This window comes from Sceloporus undulatus, chromosome 1, assembly GCF_019175285.1.
Source record: "Sceloporus undulatus isolate JIND9_A2432 ecotype Alabama chromosome 1, SceUnd_v1.1, whole genome shotgun sequence".
NCBI lineage: Eukaryota > Metazoa > Chordata > Lepidosauria > Squamata > Phrynosomatidae > Sceloporus > Sceloporus undulatus.
This window is the reverse complement of record NC_056522.1, coordinates 320,804,467-320,822,498: the sequence shown is the minus strand read 5'-3', so window position 1 is coordinate 320,822,498 and position 18,032 is coordinate 320,804,467. Positions and strand designations below refer to the sequence as shown.

At 40.3% G+C, this 18,032-nt stretch overlaps 2 long non-coding RNA genes across 3 annotated transcripts in view; both read left to right on the top strand.

Annotated features, from left to right (window-relative positions):
• Positions 1-11,164, top strand: part of LOC121919071 — a 37,759-nt gene extending 26,595 nt beyond the window's left edge. The window contains exons 2-3 of the long non-coding RNA XR_006101394.1: positions 7,206-7,305; positions 10,571-11,164. This is a non-coding gene — a long non-coding RNA (uncharacterized LOC121919071). The remainder of the gene's footprint in view (positions 1-7,205; positions 7,306-10,570) is intronic.
• LOC121919070 overlaps positions 1-18,032 on the top strand; it is a 63,682-nt gene that overhangs the window by 34,424 nt on the left and 11,226 nt on the right. The window lies entirely within an intron of this gene.

The window sequence follows — 18,032 nt, the reverse complement described above, 5'->3', positions numbered from 1 at the left end:
TACATGCTCTGGTAACCTCTCGTTTGGATTTCTGCAATGCGCTCTACATGGGGCAACCCTTGTACCATACCCGGAAGCTACAATTAGTGCAGAATATGGCAGCCAGACTGGTTACTGGCATACCCAGAGCCAGCCATATAACACCAGTGCTTAAAGATCTGCACTGGCTGCCTATTCGCTTCTGGGCGCAATACAAGGTGTTGGTTATCACCTATAAAGCCCTAAATGGCTTGGGCCCAGGATACCTTGAGGACCGCCTCTCCCCATACAATCCAACCCGCACTCTCAGAACATCTGGGCAGCAGCTATTGAGGGTTCCAGGGGCCAGACTAGCCTCCACGTCTAAGAGGACTTTTACCATCTCGGCCCCGACCCTCTGGAACTCCCTGCCCATTGAGCTCCGCTCGGCCACCTCCCTGGCCCAGTTCAAAAAGGGGCTGAAGACCTTCTTGTTCAAACTAGCATTCCCTGTCTCCCCCCCCCCCCCCCCATGTCAGCAGTGGCAAGCTGGCCAGAATTGTTTTAATGCATTTGTTTTTATTGTATTTGTAATCCATGTATTTTGTGATGTTGTACACCGCCCTGGTTATACAGAAGGGCGGTATATAAATAAAATTTTTATTTATTATTTATTATTTATTATTAATGAAGATGAATAGATGAGCTACGAGAGGTTGCAGCAGTTTGCTTTAGCCTGAGTCTACAGAGAAGGGCAAGATTCTGCTCCCTGCTCTCCCCTCTCCATGCTGAGTTAATTGAGTGCAAACTCCTTTTGCGCTTTGAACTCAATTTGCAGTAATTAAAACAAGCTGAGCACAATGAGGGAAAGTAGTAGAAGACAGAAACAGGATATTTGTGCCTTTTGAAGGGTATGTAATTCTGAATGCAAGCAACAGCCAAAATGATTTATATTGTCCAAAAAGTACAACAAAAAGTTTTAAGAAAACAGTAATGTGCAGCTCCCTTCTATGCATGGTTCCTCAGGAGAGAGAAGATTCTGTATTTTCAGTCTGGGATTAAAAACGCATATGCATTATGCATTAGATTCCCACTGTACTAGGCAAAATATTGGCAAAACCAATCTTGCCATTCCTCAGTCATATAAAACATCAATGCCTCTGTAAGTTTTTAAAGTTTGACCTTTGTTGCAACTAAATAGCATTGCTTGGAAAAGTTACTCAACATTGTTATATAAAATGTGGTCAAATACAGATCACTTGTTCTGTAAAGTCTTTGGCCAAGCCCTCGGCCTCATCTCCGTCCATGATATGGTGATAAAACACTGTCTTATCATGAGTCAGAATATCTAACACAGTAGTACAGGAGTTTATCCAGAAAATTCATCCTGAAGAAACTCTGCTAGATCATGGTTTTGAATAAAATATACTTGTAGGGCTTCACATATGCCTGAACATCTAATGTAGGCAGAGATTTGAGGACAGTTGAGGGTGGAGAACCTTTGCCCCCTGTGATATTTTGGACTGCAACTTGCAGTCTGGAAAATGGGTATCCACCATGTGTTTATATAAACATCTGTAGATTAACCATGATGATATGACCAGTCTTACCATCACCATACATCAGCAACATATTCAACAAATCAACACAAGAAAGCAAATGGCAGTTATAAAGAATCTGAGGACCTTATCACATGGGAGGGAAGTGCCCAAATCCTGTGGATAAATGAAGTTTAAATCTAAGTATATCTGGCAAAAGTGGGATTATTTTCAAATGACATCAGGCTAATTGAGCATTAACGTGACATTAACCTGTCCAGAAAGTTGCAAAATCATGCAGCTTTTTACTTTCAGGATTTTCCCCAAAATAGAAAGTGGTGCGATTTTGCGACTTTCTGTATGGGTTAATGTCACATTAATGCTCAATTAGCCCGTTGTGTCTGAAAACAATCCCGCTTTTGTGGGATATTCCCCAGATCTAAAGCCGGTTCATCTATGAGATTTGGGAGCTTTGCTGCCTGTATCTTAATCTGTTTTCTCTATATAATGTCTCAGATATTTCAGTCTGGAGAGGTTTTTTGCAACTGTGCAGATGTGTTAGGGTCCATGTTTATCTCAAACTGACATTTTCACTGTAGTCAATGTCCTGGTAACCGCACAGGTTGATCTGGAAAAAATAATCAGCTTTGTATTGGATTCTAAGTACAATACTTCACTGGTTTTTGCCAATGAACTCATATTTAGCCCTATGCAGTATCTTCAAAACTTTCATGCATTTCATTAAAAGAAAAATGAGAATTACAAAAAACAACAGGTAAGAGACCAGGCCCAAGATAATGATTTGTGCTATTTCTGTGTATTTTGTGACAGTGCAATCGATATTCTCTCGACAATGCAATCCTGCAAGGAATTTTAGCGATAAAGCAGTCAGACATTGAGAGTGAGATTTAGTATGCCCCTTTATTAATCTTCTCCTGAATTTTATTGGTGGAAAGGAAAAGGCGATAACCTGGGCAGTTATTCAGGCTTCTGTTTGTTTTGCTGTCCAGTTAATCCTTGCATTATCTGAGGCAAGCAAAGCTTTGGTTAGATTAATGAGTCAAACAAAAACAAACCCAGAGGGCTCCAAGAATGTGATCCCCAAATTAACACACTGTGATCCATCAACAAGAACAGGCGCCACCTTGCACCCTTGTAGTGTGGTGTGGGCTTTGCTCCTCCTCACTGGAAAGAAACCCTTTCTGTATAATGTATATGTCAGGGCAATAGAAGGTTGCTGCCAGGCTCAAAGCTGTACATGCAGATCTTATCCACACCATTCAAAGAGACGCAGTAGGCACAAGGTCAGAATACTCTTTGAGAGATCATCGGAACATATGAGAGTCACGAAGTTGGCTCTCTTTGGGGGACTGGTGGTACTCTGTCGAAGTTCTACATCACTACAGTCCAGATATGGAAGATAATTTAATCTGTAGCTGTGCTCCCTATTTAGCAATATCTTAGTTCGAGAACAATATGGTTCACACAATGAGAACAAGGGTGGCTTGGAACCAAGATGTCTGCCTTCCAGAATACCTCTGGCATTGTCCAACCAGGACTAAAGAAGTCAAGGACCATCCTGAGAGGTTTTGCTATCTGATGCAGGATAGCCAATGGCACCTCCCATACTTTCTTTTCCTTTTTCTTTGTCTTTTAATTTGTAAATAAGGCAAAGGCAGTTCATAACAAGGGTAAAATAAAACAAAACTAAAATCTTGATGATACAAAATTAAATGACAATGGCTAGACAATGGCTAAAAAGCCATCCTACAGTAAGGGCTGTTCGACCGTGGAACACATTCCCTCGGAGTGTAGTGGAGTCTCCTTCCTTGGAGGTTTTTAAACAGAGGCTGGATGGCCATCTGTCAGGGATGCTATGATTGAGAGTTCTTGCATGACCAGGGTTGGACTGGATGGCCCTTGTGGTCTCTTCCAACTCTATGATTCTATGATTCTATAATTCTATTTTGGAACATGCAGCAAAAAATCCCACATCTCTGAATCCTAAATCCAATAACAGTGAACTCACTCTCTTCAATGTAATACTCTGTTGTTGTTGTTGTTGTTGTTGTTGTTGTTGTTGTGTGCCTTCAAGTAGTTTCTAATTTATGGCAACCCTAAGTTAATAATAATAATAATAATAATAATAATAATAATAATAATAATGATTTATTTCTAGCATGCCCAATCACGAAGAATCTGGACGGGTTACAACAATAAAATATATCAAATTACAATAGAGTTTAAAAAATCAAACGCTAGACCTACCCCCGCCTTCCCAGTACTAAAGCAGAATTAAACAGTAATCGTATAAAAACATTAAAAACATTATACAACCAAAAAATAGGCAGAAACATAGGCGGGGAAGAATAGACAGGTGAGGGGACAAATATCTCTATATCTGGGGAGGGTAACTAAGTTGGAAATGCTTGCCAGAAGAGATCAGTCTTGAGTGTTTTCTTAAAAGCTGTTAGAGTGGAAATATGACGGATCTCCTCTGGCAGGTCGTTCCATAGTTTTGGAGCAGTAGTAGAAAAGGCCCTCTGGGAGACTGATGTTAGCCTAGATCTTTTTGGCTGTAGTAGATTTCTTCCAGAGGACCTTAGTGTGCAGGATGGACAATAGGGAAGAAGGCGTTCCCTCAAGTACTCTGGGCCCAAGCCATGTAGGGCTTTAAAGGTAATCACCAACACCTTGTACTTTGCCCGGAAACTAATAGGCAGCCAGTGCAGGGACTTCAAGACCGGTGTTATATGGTTATAAGTTGAACCTACCATGGGGTTTTCTTGGCAAGTTTCTTCAGAGGGGTTTTGCTATTGCCATCCTTTGAGGCTTAGAGAATGTGACCTGCCCAGGGTCACACAGTGGTGAGGTTGCCATAATTCTCTACTATAAACCGGGACAAAATGTAGGACAAAATTTAGACCAAAATGTAGGACAATTGTAGGATAAAATTTAGCCATAAATGTCCTACATTTATGAAAAATGAAGGACTTTAAATCCCCTACATTTTGGGCTAAATTTTATCCTACAATTGTCCTACATTTTGGTCTGAATTTTATCCTACATTTTGTCCCGGTTTATAGTAGAGAATTATGACAACCCTACCCAGTGGTTTTCATGGCTTAGTGAGGATTTGAACCATGGTCCCCAGAGTCATAGTCCAATGCTCAAACTATTATGCCACGGTGGCTCTCTCATGCAAAATCTGCTATCTGAGGTGACCACTTCACTCTGCTGGATAATAGGGCTGACCTAAGCAAGTAATATCTGGATGAATTTTATGTTGTTTTTTAAATACTCTGCTTATTCCAAGGAAATGTTTGCAGTTGAGGAGCAGGTAATGCTGACATTCATATATGTTTAGTCCTTGGTATGTGTGTGCACACATAGAGGATTGGACTGGATGGCCCTTGTGGTTTCTTCCAACTCCATGGTTCACATTTGTTGTGCTCAGAATTTAGCCCAGATGGCTTTTTGGCATACTACTTCAAAATACTTGAAAATATCATTAGGAGAGACATGTTAAAAGCTCCTCTTAGTATGGGAAAAGTGTATTGAGATTTAAGAGAGCCCTTGCATCTCTAACAAATCTAGAGCGTTGCCATCAGCTTCACAGGAATGTCAATGAGGAAAGCTGAGATCATATGATATTGGACAATCACCCATTTGGTCTAGGTCTAGGACATCATTTCTTAATTTAGTGTTGTCCAGATACATAGAGCTACAGTGCCATCATCCCCAGCCAATTGTAATCCAAAACATCTTGAGGACATTATTGGACACCTTGTTTGGGAATATACCTCTAGCATTTGCCAGCTAATGGGGAAAAAGAAAAGAGAGAGACCTCCACATAGAGCTTAAACTCTTGGGGGAAAGGGCAGGATAACAGTGAAATAAATTTTGCCTGACCCAGCAGGGCACTTACATTTTTATGTTAAGTAATTAACATAACACAATTATGTTCATGAGTAGATTTTGACCAGGGTTGAAGTAATTTACCATCTCTCAGCTAATGTACTTGTAAATATAATATGGGATAATCATCATATATAACCACAATGAGCTCCTTGAAAGAAAAGTGGAGTACAAACGCTTCATCACTGATACATCATCATCATCATCATCATCATCATCATCATCACTGGTACAAAACAAATTTTATTGAATGTAAAAACATGTGTACAACCACCACCACCCCAAAAAAACCCCAAAACAAATACCAATACAATATATATTAATTATTTTCAACACATATTAATCAACAGTTATTTTCTATATATACACATAGCCCCTTCCTAACCAAAGTCACTTATAATAGTTACATTTGCAATCTGCTTCATCTTCATAAAACCATTCATCCCCTAGCTATCTATTTTCCTCACATCCTTTTCTTTTCTTTCATCCCAATATCATTCCCTCCTCAATCTTCTTACCATACTGTGGCATTCTTCATCCCCTTTCATCTTCATTTCACTTCCACAGACCTTCTCACACTTTCCCATGCCCTCCTATCACTTCTACATACTTCCCCTTCTTTCCAAATAGAACACATGTGGTTAAAAAAACAAAATTTGTCATGTGTATATTGATCGAAAAAGGACAAAGACCATACTTAATGAATTGTTGCCATGTCATTTCATTTGACCTAACAACATATAAACATACATTTCTATTCTACCTGGAAAAGGAATAAAATGAATGGATTGGTTTTATTTATTTATTAAATAAATAGCTAGAATTCTGGTGATGTGATGCGCACATGCAACTTGGGCTTATGTATATGTTGTTTTTGTTTGTTTGTTTGTTTGTTTTGATGTGCAATAAATTATTCATTAGCTCTTCTGGCAATATCAAAACACACACACCAGCAGCTTCCAAGATGTTGGGTGCTGCCATGGGAATTTACTGGCTGGACATTGCAGGGAGATGACCAGGCAGCTCCATCCCTGTGAGTGGAAGGGAGAAGCAAGGTTGCTCTCCCTTTCCCCACAGCCTGCAAAAAGTTTGAGGCAGCACCTATGGAGCTTGAAAACTCCTTTCCACGGCAGTGGGAGCACAACACTATGTGTACAGTGCTGTGTACTGTGTTAGTTTTGTATGCTATAATACAGGATCTACCTGGAATGCAGCCCAATTGACATTTAAAATGTATAAAGTACCCACCTTTCTTTTGAATATATACAGTGTGTGTGTGTGTGTGTGTGTGTGTGTGTGTGTATGAAATAAAAATTTGAATTACATATATATAAAATAAAATAATAACAAAACCAATGTATATGTAATATATGTGTAATATTAATGTAATAGAATTATATCTATATACTGTATGTCTAGGAATTATATCTATGTATTTCTAGGAACAGAAAACTGAGAAAGTATTAAATTGAGAAAGTATTAAATAACATAAAATAATAGAGCATTCAGATGGAAAGCCATTTTGAATAGTCATGTTTTTGCCAGCCTTCTCAAGCAATAGTGTGCTAGGGCATGATAGGTTGCATTCAGCAGGTTATTCCACAGGATGGGCACCTCTACAGGAAAAGTGCTAAAGGATACCCACCACACTGTGCTGAATCAAGGGATATGCAGTAATACCTCCAGTGGTGAGTTGGGTCTGATCCAAAGCCTATCTACCGCATCTGTTGGGTTTTTTTGAAGCAGAAAAATCAATATGTGCTAATAACTCTGACTAAACCTATTTCCAAGGTTCCCATGGTTCAAGAGATTCTGCACAGAGTGCCAATGAGAGGATCCAAAGTGTCTCCTTGTATTTCTGATGATCCACCATGTCCAAGAACAACTGAATGTGAGCATTTTCTCAAACTGGATGGATTGGATCTATTATTGAGTCACCTGAAACATCTATGCTCAGAAGCTTCAGCTAATAACAGGAGTGTTGTCTCCTTCTAAGCTGGAAGCTTAATTAATTTTGCAGCAGCTGTATTGGCTTCCCAAGAGTGTCCAGGTCCATTTTGACATGTGTAGGTTTTAAAAAAACTACTGAAGTCCTTCATGCCCTAGAATTTCAGTATCTCACAGACTATCTCGCTAATTCAAGCCCAGCCCTGGCAAAGTCTGATTTTAAGACAAAGCTGATGTCACAGGTATTTTAAAAAATACACAATTACATTTAGGAAGAGGAGGGGAAGAAACAGAGATTAACAAAGCAATCGTATGCACATCTCATGGGAGGTAAGGCCCACTGAGTTTAGTGCCAGATAAATGTGTTGAAGACGCATTGATATGATTTGGACATTTCAAATTGGGGTAGAAGCAGAGCTTGGAAAAACTGCATCCCAACTCTAAGAACCCTCCAGCCAGCATGCTCCAAATATAAGCCAAAAAGAAAGTTTTCTAAATTCTGAGTACAACTTAATCAATCAAAGCCTTTATTACAATTAACAAGCCATAAGGCAAAACGACGGCAACACAACTGCAACAAAATCAACAAAAACGTCCCATCAGTTATATACATCTTATACCCTATACCCAAAAATATAGGCACCCTATATTGGAGAATAAGAACAAGCCACATGAAAATAGAATAGTGGAATATAATAAAGTGCAAATAAATGCATTTTTAAAAAAAAAACTTAGTGGAATATGTTTAAAATTTGTGACAAAAATAGATGCAATTAAAATATAAAATATTATATATATATATATATATATATATATATATATATATATATATATTAAGATCTCATAGATAGATATATAGATATAGATAGTATGTTAAAATATGTATTAAAACCTTGCAGTAAAAGTAAGCAAACCTTAGATATTCCTGTTATAACCTGTTATTTTTTCCCCCCAGTATCTTCTAACAAATATATAAGATACCATTCTGGAGCTCTACTTGGAAACTTACTTAAAAGAGGTGTATGTAATCTTAATCTGTCATCTTTATTAAATATACAGAAAAGGAGTATATGGGATAAAGATTCTACTAGTCCCTCCCACAAGGGCATATGTGGTCCTTGTACTCAGTTCACTGCAAATGTCCCTCTAATATACAGCTGATAGAATCACATTGAATCTGGCTTGGTGAATGCCATCCCAGTGGTACCCCGGGATACGAAATGATCGCGTTACGAAATTTCCGGGGTACGAAAAAGTTAGATTGGAAAAAACTGTTCTGGGTTACGATATTTTTTTCGGGTTACGAAATTTTTTTCGGCGCGAAATTCAAACGCAAAGCGCGGCTAGTGGCTTTCCAGCGCTAACGGAAAGCCTTTTTGGGTTGCGAAATTACTCGGGTTACGAACGGAGCGGTGGAACGAATTAATTTCGTAACCCGAGGGACTACTGTATTTAGGAATTGTTAGATTTTTAAAATAATTTGCACCCCCATTTGAATTGAACCCCAGGCCCAAACTTACGGGAGAGCAAGTGGTCTGTGCAGCAGAAATTGAATGTTGGGCGTCAATATCTTTAATCCGTTGAGCAAGGATCAGCTTTGCACTAGACTAGGCCAATCGAGTGTGAGGAGAAATTTATCTGAGAGACCTAACATCTGCAATTTTTCCTTTATGGCCTTAAAAAGATGAGTAGTATAAGTATCCCTTTGCACCAAATAAACATATCCAGCCTCCAGCTTCACAAAAGTATGTCTCAACCAGTACCCTGGTCCCCATTTCCATGCAATACATTCAGCTGATGGACATCCTGCCTCAAGACGTAGGGCCGCTGCCAGAACACAATTAGGCATTGCAAACAATTTTCTAAGGAACACTGAAAGACCTCATTCCACTATTGATGAGAAATCTAAGATCTACATTGGGATACCAAACAATAATTGTGAGAGAACCTTGGCCTGAAAAACTTTCAATGTAGCTGGGATCAATTGCCCACCTTTAGTATAAATGAAATGAACAATGGCTTTACCATTGTTGGTTGCATTCTGAATGGCTGTTGTGCAGTGGGACGTTGTGCAGTGGTGGCGCAGTGGTTAAATGCCTGTACTGCAGCCACTCACTCAAAACCACAAGGTTGCGAGTTCAAGACCAGCCAAAGGGCTCAAGCTTGACTCAGGCTTGCATCCTTCTGAGGTCGCTAAAATGAGTACCCAGATTGTTGGGGGCAAATTAGCTTACAGTTGTAAACTGCTTAGACACTGCTTAGGCGGTATGAAGCGGTATATAAATGAAGCTTGTTTGTTTTGTTTTGTTTATATGAAAGGTCACTCCTAAGTATTTAAAATGCCTGACTTGCACTATTTTATGGCCAGCTATGACCCAATTGTGCATAGATATTTTTTTGGAGAAGACCATGATTTTACATTTATTGTAGTTTATATTTAAATGGTTATTTTTACAGTACTCCATAAAAGCTCTCAATGCTCGTTTCAAGCCAACTTTGGTGAATGAAAGCAGCATCGTCGTCCACATATAGCAGTAACGGGATACTAACTTGAGACCAATTTGAGAAGATGAAAGGTCTCTGAAAAAATACATCCAGCAAGATCGTTAAGATATAAATTAAATAGTGTGGGCGCAAGAATACAACCTTGGCATACACCTCTTTTAACTGGGATGATTTTAGTAAGGTTACCCTGTAATCCGCATCTGACCTGTACTGTGTTGTTGCTATATAACTTTATTATTAACCCAAGTAAGTGTTTGTCAACAGAAGAAATGAGAAGTTTGGCCCAAACTCTGCCTCTAGATACTGAATCAAATGCTGGCTTTAAATCTATAAAGGCAACATATAGGCTGTTATTATGTGTCCTTGAATATCTTTCTGCCTGATGGTTTAAGGTTACACAATGATCAATAACTGACTTGCTTTTCCAAAATTCAGTTTGTTCATGCCCGAGAATTTTTTCTGTCTCAATCCATTCTATAAGTCGGTGGTTAAGATAACAACTATATAATTTACCCACAACCGACAATAAACTTATGGAGCGGTAATTAATAGGTTCATTTCTATCTCATCAAATTCTTTACCGCATCTATAATATGAATGGAATCTATGTATTAGGCTTTGAGTTTGTAAGGAACTTTATAATACTTAAAAAATTATGTTACTGACATTACACTCTTCTTGCTTTGTCACTGTTCTTGGAACAGAGGGAGATCCAAATATTGAAGGGGGAAGAATAGAAAAGTAAGAAAATAAAATAATAAGATAAAGTCAGTCCTTTTCATTTGAGAAGGCTTTGCAATGCTTAAATATTTCAGTACTTTCCCCTTTGCATTAAATGTTATTTATTGTTGCTGGCTTACCTCTGATTTTATGCTGTGCCTCTATTTTATTTTAGCATTATTTTTGCATTTCCTATTTATTTTTATGATTTACTTTTTTTAAAATAAACTTTCTGGAGAACCTTTGTTATTTATATAACATCTAGTTGTATAAATGTGCACCCACTCACACCCATACTCTTGTGTCCTTTGTCTCCTAGGTCACAGATACAATTATCTATCATAGTAAGCTGTACACTTGATCTTAGCCAAAAGGCTTAGAAGCAAACATCACATGGTGGACACCATTACTGGCATCTCTGTTTACCCATATCAACCAAGCAGCCCAACTACCTGATAACTGGCCTCAAGCCATTTTAATTCCTATATACAAAAAGGAATCATAGAATAATAGAGCTGGAAGAGACCGCAAGGGTCATCCAGTCCAACCCCTTGCCATGCAGAAAATCCAAATCAAAGCATCCCTGACAGATGGCCATCCAGCCTCTGGTTAAAGACCTCCAAGGAGGGAGATTCCACTACACTTCGAGGGAGTGTGTTCCACTGTCGAACAGCCCTTATCGTCAGGAAGTTCTTCCTAATGTTGAGGTGGAATCTCTTTTCCTGTAGCTTGCATCCATTGCCCCGGGTCCTAGTCTCTGGAGCAGCAGAAAACAAGGTTGCCCCCTCCTCAATATGACATCCCTTCAAATATTTAAACAGGGTTATCATATCACCTCTTAACCTTCTCTTCTCCAGGCTGAACATCCCCAGCTCCCTTAGTCGTTCCTCATAGGACATGGTTTCCAGACCCTTCACCATTTTAGTTGCTCTCCTTTGGACATGCTCCGCTTTCTCCACATCCTTTTAAAATTGTGGTGCACAGAACTGGACACAGTATTCCAGGAGGGGCCTGACCAGAGCAGAATATAGTGGCACTATTACTTCCCTTGATCTAGACACTATACTTTTATTGATGCAGCCTAAAATTGCATTGGCCTTTTTAGCTGCCATGTCGCACTGTTGACTCATGTTTAACTTGTGGTCTACTTGGACTCCCAGATCCCTTTCACATGTAGTTTCATTCAGCCAGGTGTCGCCCATCCTATATCTGTGCATTTCTTTTTCCGCCCTAAGTGCAGTACCTTACAATTCTCTGTGCTGAATTTCATTTTGTTAGCTTTGGCCCAGCTTTCTAGTCTAGTCAGGTCATTTTGAATTTTGGTCCTGTCCTCTGGGGTATTAGCTACTCCCCCTGATTTGGTGTCATCTGCAAATTTGATGACACCCTAACAACCAGAGCCATGGAGGAAGAGGCCACCCAGCCCCTTTCTCCTTGGCATTTTTCCTGCAGCCGTTTGGTTGCCGCAAGAACAATATGCACAGCGTAAAGGAGCTCTGTTTCAGAGCTCCTTCCCATGCCAAAGCCAAGCCGCTGTAAGTGCCGTCCACATGAACTAGGGGTAGGGAGCGTGCGGTTGCCATGCGCTCCCTAACCCTGGAATTGGTGCTGGTATGCTGCTTAATGGTGGTCTGTACCATGCCATAGACATGCTGGATTTATGTCTTTGTTTTTAATGAATATTATTTCATTTTCTTTTAATTTTATTGATAGCTTAATTGCATTTTAACTTTGATGTGTTTTTATCTGTATCTATTTTTAATTGTTATAAATTCACTTTGAATCTCAGTGCTGGGAAAAAGGATCATTGGTATTGTCAACATCAGCTCAGGTGTTACTGACTGGAATTTTGGACCATCAGTGATTCAGATTTTATCCAAGAATCTAGGAATCAGTGAGATACCACCAAAATATGTGGCATGTTCCAAGTAGTGTCCCTTCACGTCAAGGAACTATTATGGTCCTATTTGTGGCAATTTCATTCAGATTTTTTGGAATTTGGAATTGCTACCAGAGCACCAAAAACCAGAACTTTTTTCATGAGTGGCTGACACCTCTACTTTCTGATGATTCAGTGTACACAATTTTTGTTTCATGCACAAAATTATTATAAATAGTTTATAAAATTACCTTTAGGTTATGCGGATATGGTGTATATCAGGGGTAGGCAACCCTTTTGAGCAGGGGGCCGGGTTGCTGTCCCTCAGACAACTGGGGGGGGCCGAAGCCAAATAAATAAATAAATAAATAAATAAATAAATAATTTTTAAAAAATTAAATAAATAAATAAACCGGGCCAAATGTAGAACAAAATTTTCAAATGGAGGGCACTTTTAAAATAAAAATGGAGGACACGTGAAAAAAATTGCTGATTTTTTTAAAAAATGTTAAGATAAATGCATGTTTCTGAGGCTTCTATAGACAATTGCCCCACCATGCCCCTCGCGCGTGACGCCAAAGGCCCCGGCGGCAATTGGCGGCAGGACCGGGCTGGGGCCGGTCCCAAGGCCTCGCCGGGCCGCATCCGGCCCGCGGGCCGCAGGTTGCCTACCCCTGGTGTATATGAAACATAAATGAATTTTGTATTTAGACTTCGGTCCCATCTCCAATATTATGTTTGTTGTTGTTGATGATGATGATGTTGTGTGCCTTCAAGTCATTTCTGACTTGCAGTGACCATATATGCAAATACAGGAATTCCAAAAACCAAAACACCTGTGGTCCCAAGCATGTAAGATAAGGGAGACTCAACCTTTATCACCACTGAAACCACTTTTTCTTTTCTTTTCCCAGGTTTTCACATTATAAGTGAAATTGCATCTTAAAGCCCCACTAATTTTTTGTCTGATTTGAATCTTAAAGTACCACAACATTTTTGCTTCACAATTTTCAACAACTTTTCAGGCATTGTTGTTATTGTTCTTGTTGTTGCTGGAAGAAGTTGAAGCCGAGAAACAGCAACAAGCCTGAGGCTCACGCTCCTTGATGCATTCATGAGATGGGGAATTCCCAGCTCACATAGTTGATCATGCCCACTACTGCACTATATTAGTTCTTTATAAGTTAAAAAAAGAAAAGTGAGAGAAAGGTTAAAGAGGGCATGGTTTAGTCTAGATATGCTATTTTAGCATGCATAACCACAACGAAGGGCTGAAGCTCAGTGTAAAAGCACATGTGTAGCCTGCTGAGGCTTAACAGGTTCAATGTGAGGCATCTCTGGCACTGAAGAAAATAGCTGTATGAAACCAACAGTTTGTCAAAACAAGACTATTTCTTATGAACCATGGGTTAATCTGGATTGCTGTTTCCATGCATATCTGTGACAGGAATAATAGCTGCAGGGACAGATTACTGTGGGATTATTTGCCTTCTTCAAAGCTTCTAGCATTTCGTGCACATACAGCATACAACTAGAGCCTGAAAAGGTTACCTTTTTGGAACACACCTCCCAGAATCTCTCAATCAGGATAGCCACTATACCACATACTTTTTTCCAGCCCAGTTTATGAGTTTTTAACAACAGCCTGACCAAAAGTACCTCAACAGGGAAAATGCTGTCAGTTCAGATGCTGAAAATCAGCTGCTGACCAGAACTCCTCAAGTCAGGGACTGGGACTTACAGGGAAGCTCTCTGAAACTGACACGATAGCCATCTTTAAATATATGAAGAGATTTCATGTTGAAGATGGAGACTAGAACATGAACCAGTGGATTCAAATTATAAGAAAAGAGACTCTGCCTAAACATTAAAAAGAAATTATTTACTCCAAGGACTGTTCAGCACTGAAACAGACTGCCTTAGAAGGTGGTTGACTCTCCTTCTTTGGATGGGAGGTCTTTATTAGCAATAGCAATAGTGTTTTTATTCTATACCACTTAATAGTGAACTCAGCACTAAGCAGTTTACATTCTGTACGTCAGTTGCCCCAACAAGGTTGGATGGCTATCTCTCTATAAAAACCACCTTAAGTTTTAAGATCTACAAGAGAGGATTTTCTTTCTGTCCCACCACCTTCACAGGAACATTCAGAGTGACTAAATGTCATAACTGCAAAGGAAGACAAGGCACCACAAAATGGTAGGACATGCAAGAAAAATGTGGGGTATTACAAAATAAAAGCTAAAAATACTACTATAAACATAAATGCATGCTTTTTAGGTATGCTCAAAATGGAAGGCAGCTTCGAATTCCTCCTGGACAGAAGGCTGAAATGTAGGACATATCCTGGAAAAGAAGGACATCTGGTCACCCTGGGCACATTTGATGGGGACACGGGAGACGGGAGAGAGCCACCCCCAAACCGCATCAGCACTGCAGAAATAACGCGGTTTGACATGGCAATAGAGCTCTCTGACAGAGAAGACTAAGAGCCTTATCACACTCACAGTTTTCCCGTTCTGTTCCTGTTGACAAGGCAGACAGATCAGGAAATGGGCTGACGACGAACACTATCACATTAAGTCTTCTTAGCGTTATGTGAACGTGAAAAGAACGATCGCTATCGCACACCGCTAATGGAGAAAACGACCTGTTGTCATTTTTGGACCTCGCTGTGAACGGATATCACCGCACAGCCAGGTCCCATCCCGATGACGCCCCGACCATCCCCTGTCTTTGCGCATGCGCAGTTTACAAAGAAAATTGTGCGCGGTTTTCAAAGGGAGCTTGGGGCATTCTCGTTCCCTGTGTGTTCTATCCTAAGATGGATTCTCATGTTTTGCTCCTTCTCCATACCATCTCCCGTTACCCGATAATGGAGCAGGAACAGAGAAGAAGGAGGACACTTATGTACCACTTGTTTTTTAAAAAAGTTGCTCTCAGACATGCCCTTGCTGAGCTCATGGATGTAGAGGACGCACCCCCCACTGATCTCCTTGAATGGCTATCCACATTTCCATCACATCAGAGATGGTGGTTACGTCCAATTCTTAGGAAGAATTGGTGGCGTGAAGAGGTGATGACTTTGTGGGATGACGTATGTGGGAGACACATTTCCGCATGAAACTTTCAATTTTTTTTTGATCTGGTAGAAGTACTCCATACCTACCTGAAATTTTTTTCTGGTATCAAACACTGTTTCCTGCTTTAATTTTCATATAGAGACATGTCTAGATGTTCTATAATTTTGAGGAATGAAAGTCGTTAAAACATCTTGCAAGAGAACCTGGTAAAGGAAAGATATCATGATGGCCCGTCATAACTATAGGGATCGGACGGGGATGCAATTGGAATGCCTAGGATATCGCACACAGATGATTTTCCGTTCTCATAACGTTTACTGGTGAGGGAGGACGGAAGAGAATCATTCGGGACATTTTACGCGAACGAAACGGAATGGGAACCCATTGCAAACGTCTCAGTAACGAGGTTATGCGATAAAATCTGTTCCGTTCTGTTACCATTGAGACCTCGGAACGTTTACAAACATGTGTGCGATAAACTCCTAAATATCTCACAAAACTGCAGATTCCAGAATTCCATAGCATTGAGCCATGGCAGTTAAAGTGGTGTCAACCTGTATTATTTCTGTAGTACAGATTAGCCTTCAGGTTGTGGAACTTCTTTCCATGGGAGATCTGATTGACCCCCTCCATGTTCTCTTTCTGCCTGCAGATGGAAACCTTTTTATGCAGACTAGCCCTTAAGCTTTAATTTATATAGCAGAATTATGTGCAAAGTGGAATGCTGGGCTGTATTTCTTACCTTTTATTAGTAATCATAGTTTTTAAATAACACTGTTTTAACTTTTGTAAAATAAGATTATAACTTGATCCTATTTTAAATTATTGTAAGCCACTTTGGATTCCATCCTGGAAGAAAGACAGGGTATAAATTCAATAAATAAATATTAAATACATTTCTCTCAGGAGTGCTTTAGTTGTGCATAACAGCAGGTTGAACTAGGTGGACTCCCAGATTTATGATTCTGTCCTCCTAACTTACCACCATATTGAATCTGACAGCCTAACTGCTGCTTTGGGTCCTCCATGAACTCCTTCTGGCCAAACCCACAATCAAATAAATGAAATCCAACCCCATGCTGTCATTGAAACCTTTTCCACAGGGTAAACATAGAGGACACAAACGCACCTGCCCTGTGCAAAAGAGAACCTGGAGGGGAGAACTATGTGCTTGTCGTGTGGTGGGAAGAGGTTGCCAGGCGACTGCAAGGTAGGGAAGGCACAAAGGGAGGGAGAGAGATCATTAGGATGCTCTCAACCCCTATAGACCTCTTTGGAGAGCACTTGGGCATTCATTCAGAGGATTCAGCATTGGCAAAGCCTTGATTATGAACAGCAGGCCCTAAACAACAGAAAAAGACCATGTGCCAGCAGCCACAGCATGAGTGGAGAAGGGGGCTGAGAGGGTCAGCAGGCTTTGTGAAGATGGCATGTCCCCATGGCCCTCTCATTTCTGGGAAAGTGGTAAGGAAAAGTCAGCAGCTGGATGGTGCACATAACTCTGTTGCATAGATTCTTCCTCCTGAATATGAACATGGATTAAAGGGACATGGTAGTGTATTGAGAGGAGAGAGCGTGCATTCTACTTTATAAAAAGCAGCCCTCAGAAAAACAATTGTCAGATGCTGCCAGGGTTGGGGAACAAAAGAACTTGTAGGATACCTACTCCTGAATGTTCTCCCTTTGCAGTTTTATTTCTCTGTGTGCTTCCTCTCCTCCCTCTTTTTTCTCCCTTCTCCATATTCTTTACTTTTCCCCACTCACTCTGCCCTTTCCCCTTCCTTTCTCCCTCTCTCCTATCCTGGCATTCTCTCCATCTCCCTCTCTCTGCTCTTCCTTTTCTCCACCCTGGCACTTCCTCTGCCCCTGTTCAGTCTCCTTCCTCTTATCAAGCTTTTCTCTTTCAGGTTTGGTTTTTTTACTGTTATGCAGGCAGACTGTAGTAGAGGAAAACTGTGGTTACATATGGCCTTTGTAGTTCCCTAATGTGCCTAATATAGTGACTATTTTTAAACTGTCATCTGAACATATAAATCAATGTATTCAAATCTTACACAAATTGGTGTTACCTTTTTGGTAATGCCTCACCACAATACAGTAAGCAATGCCAGCTGCAAGCTGCTACACATTTATATCAAGGGGCTAAAGACTCAGTCACTGCTGCAGTGCACTTGCCTCTCAAGGACAATGTTGTTAGCTCTACCCATCCAGAGGTGATACATCTACTCCAAGGGTGGGCAAAATGTGGCCTGTGGGTCACATATTGCCCTAGCACCATTTTGTGGCCCCCAGGGGTAAAAAAATTCTTAATTGTTTTGTTCCCAGTTGACCTCTAGACAGTGGCTTTACCAGGGGGATGAAGGTGGGAGGTGCAGACCATACTGGGTGACCCAGGAATGGTGACATTCAGTCTGGCCCTCCTCTTGCCCCACCTGCTTTCTTCAGTGCTGTGACTCTTTCATGCAAGGGAGACAAGACACTGAA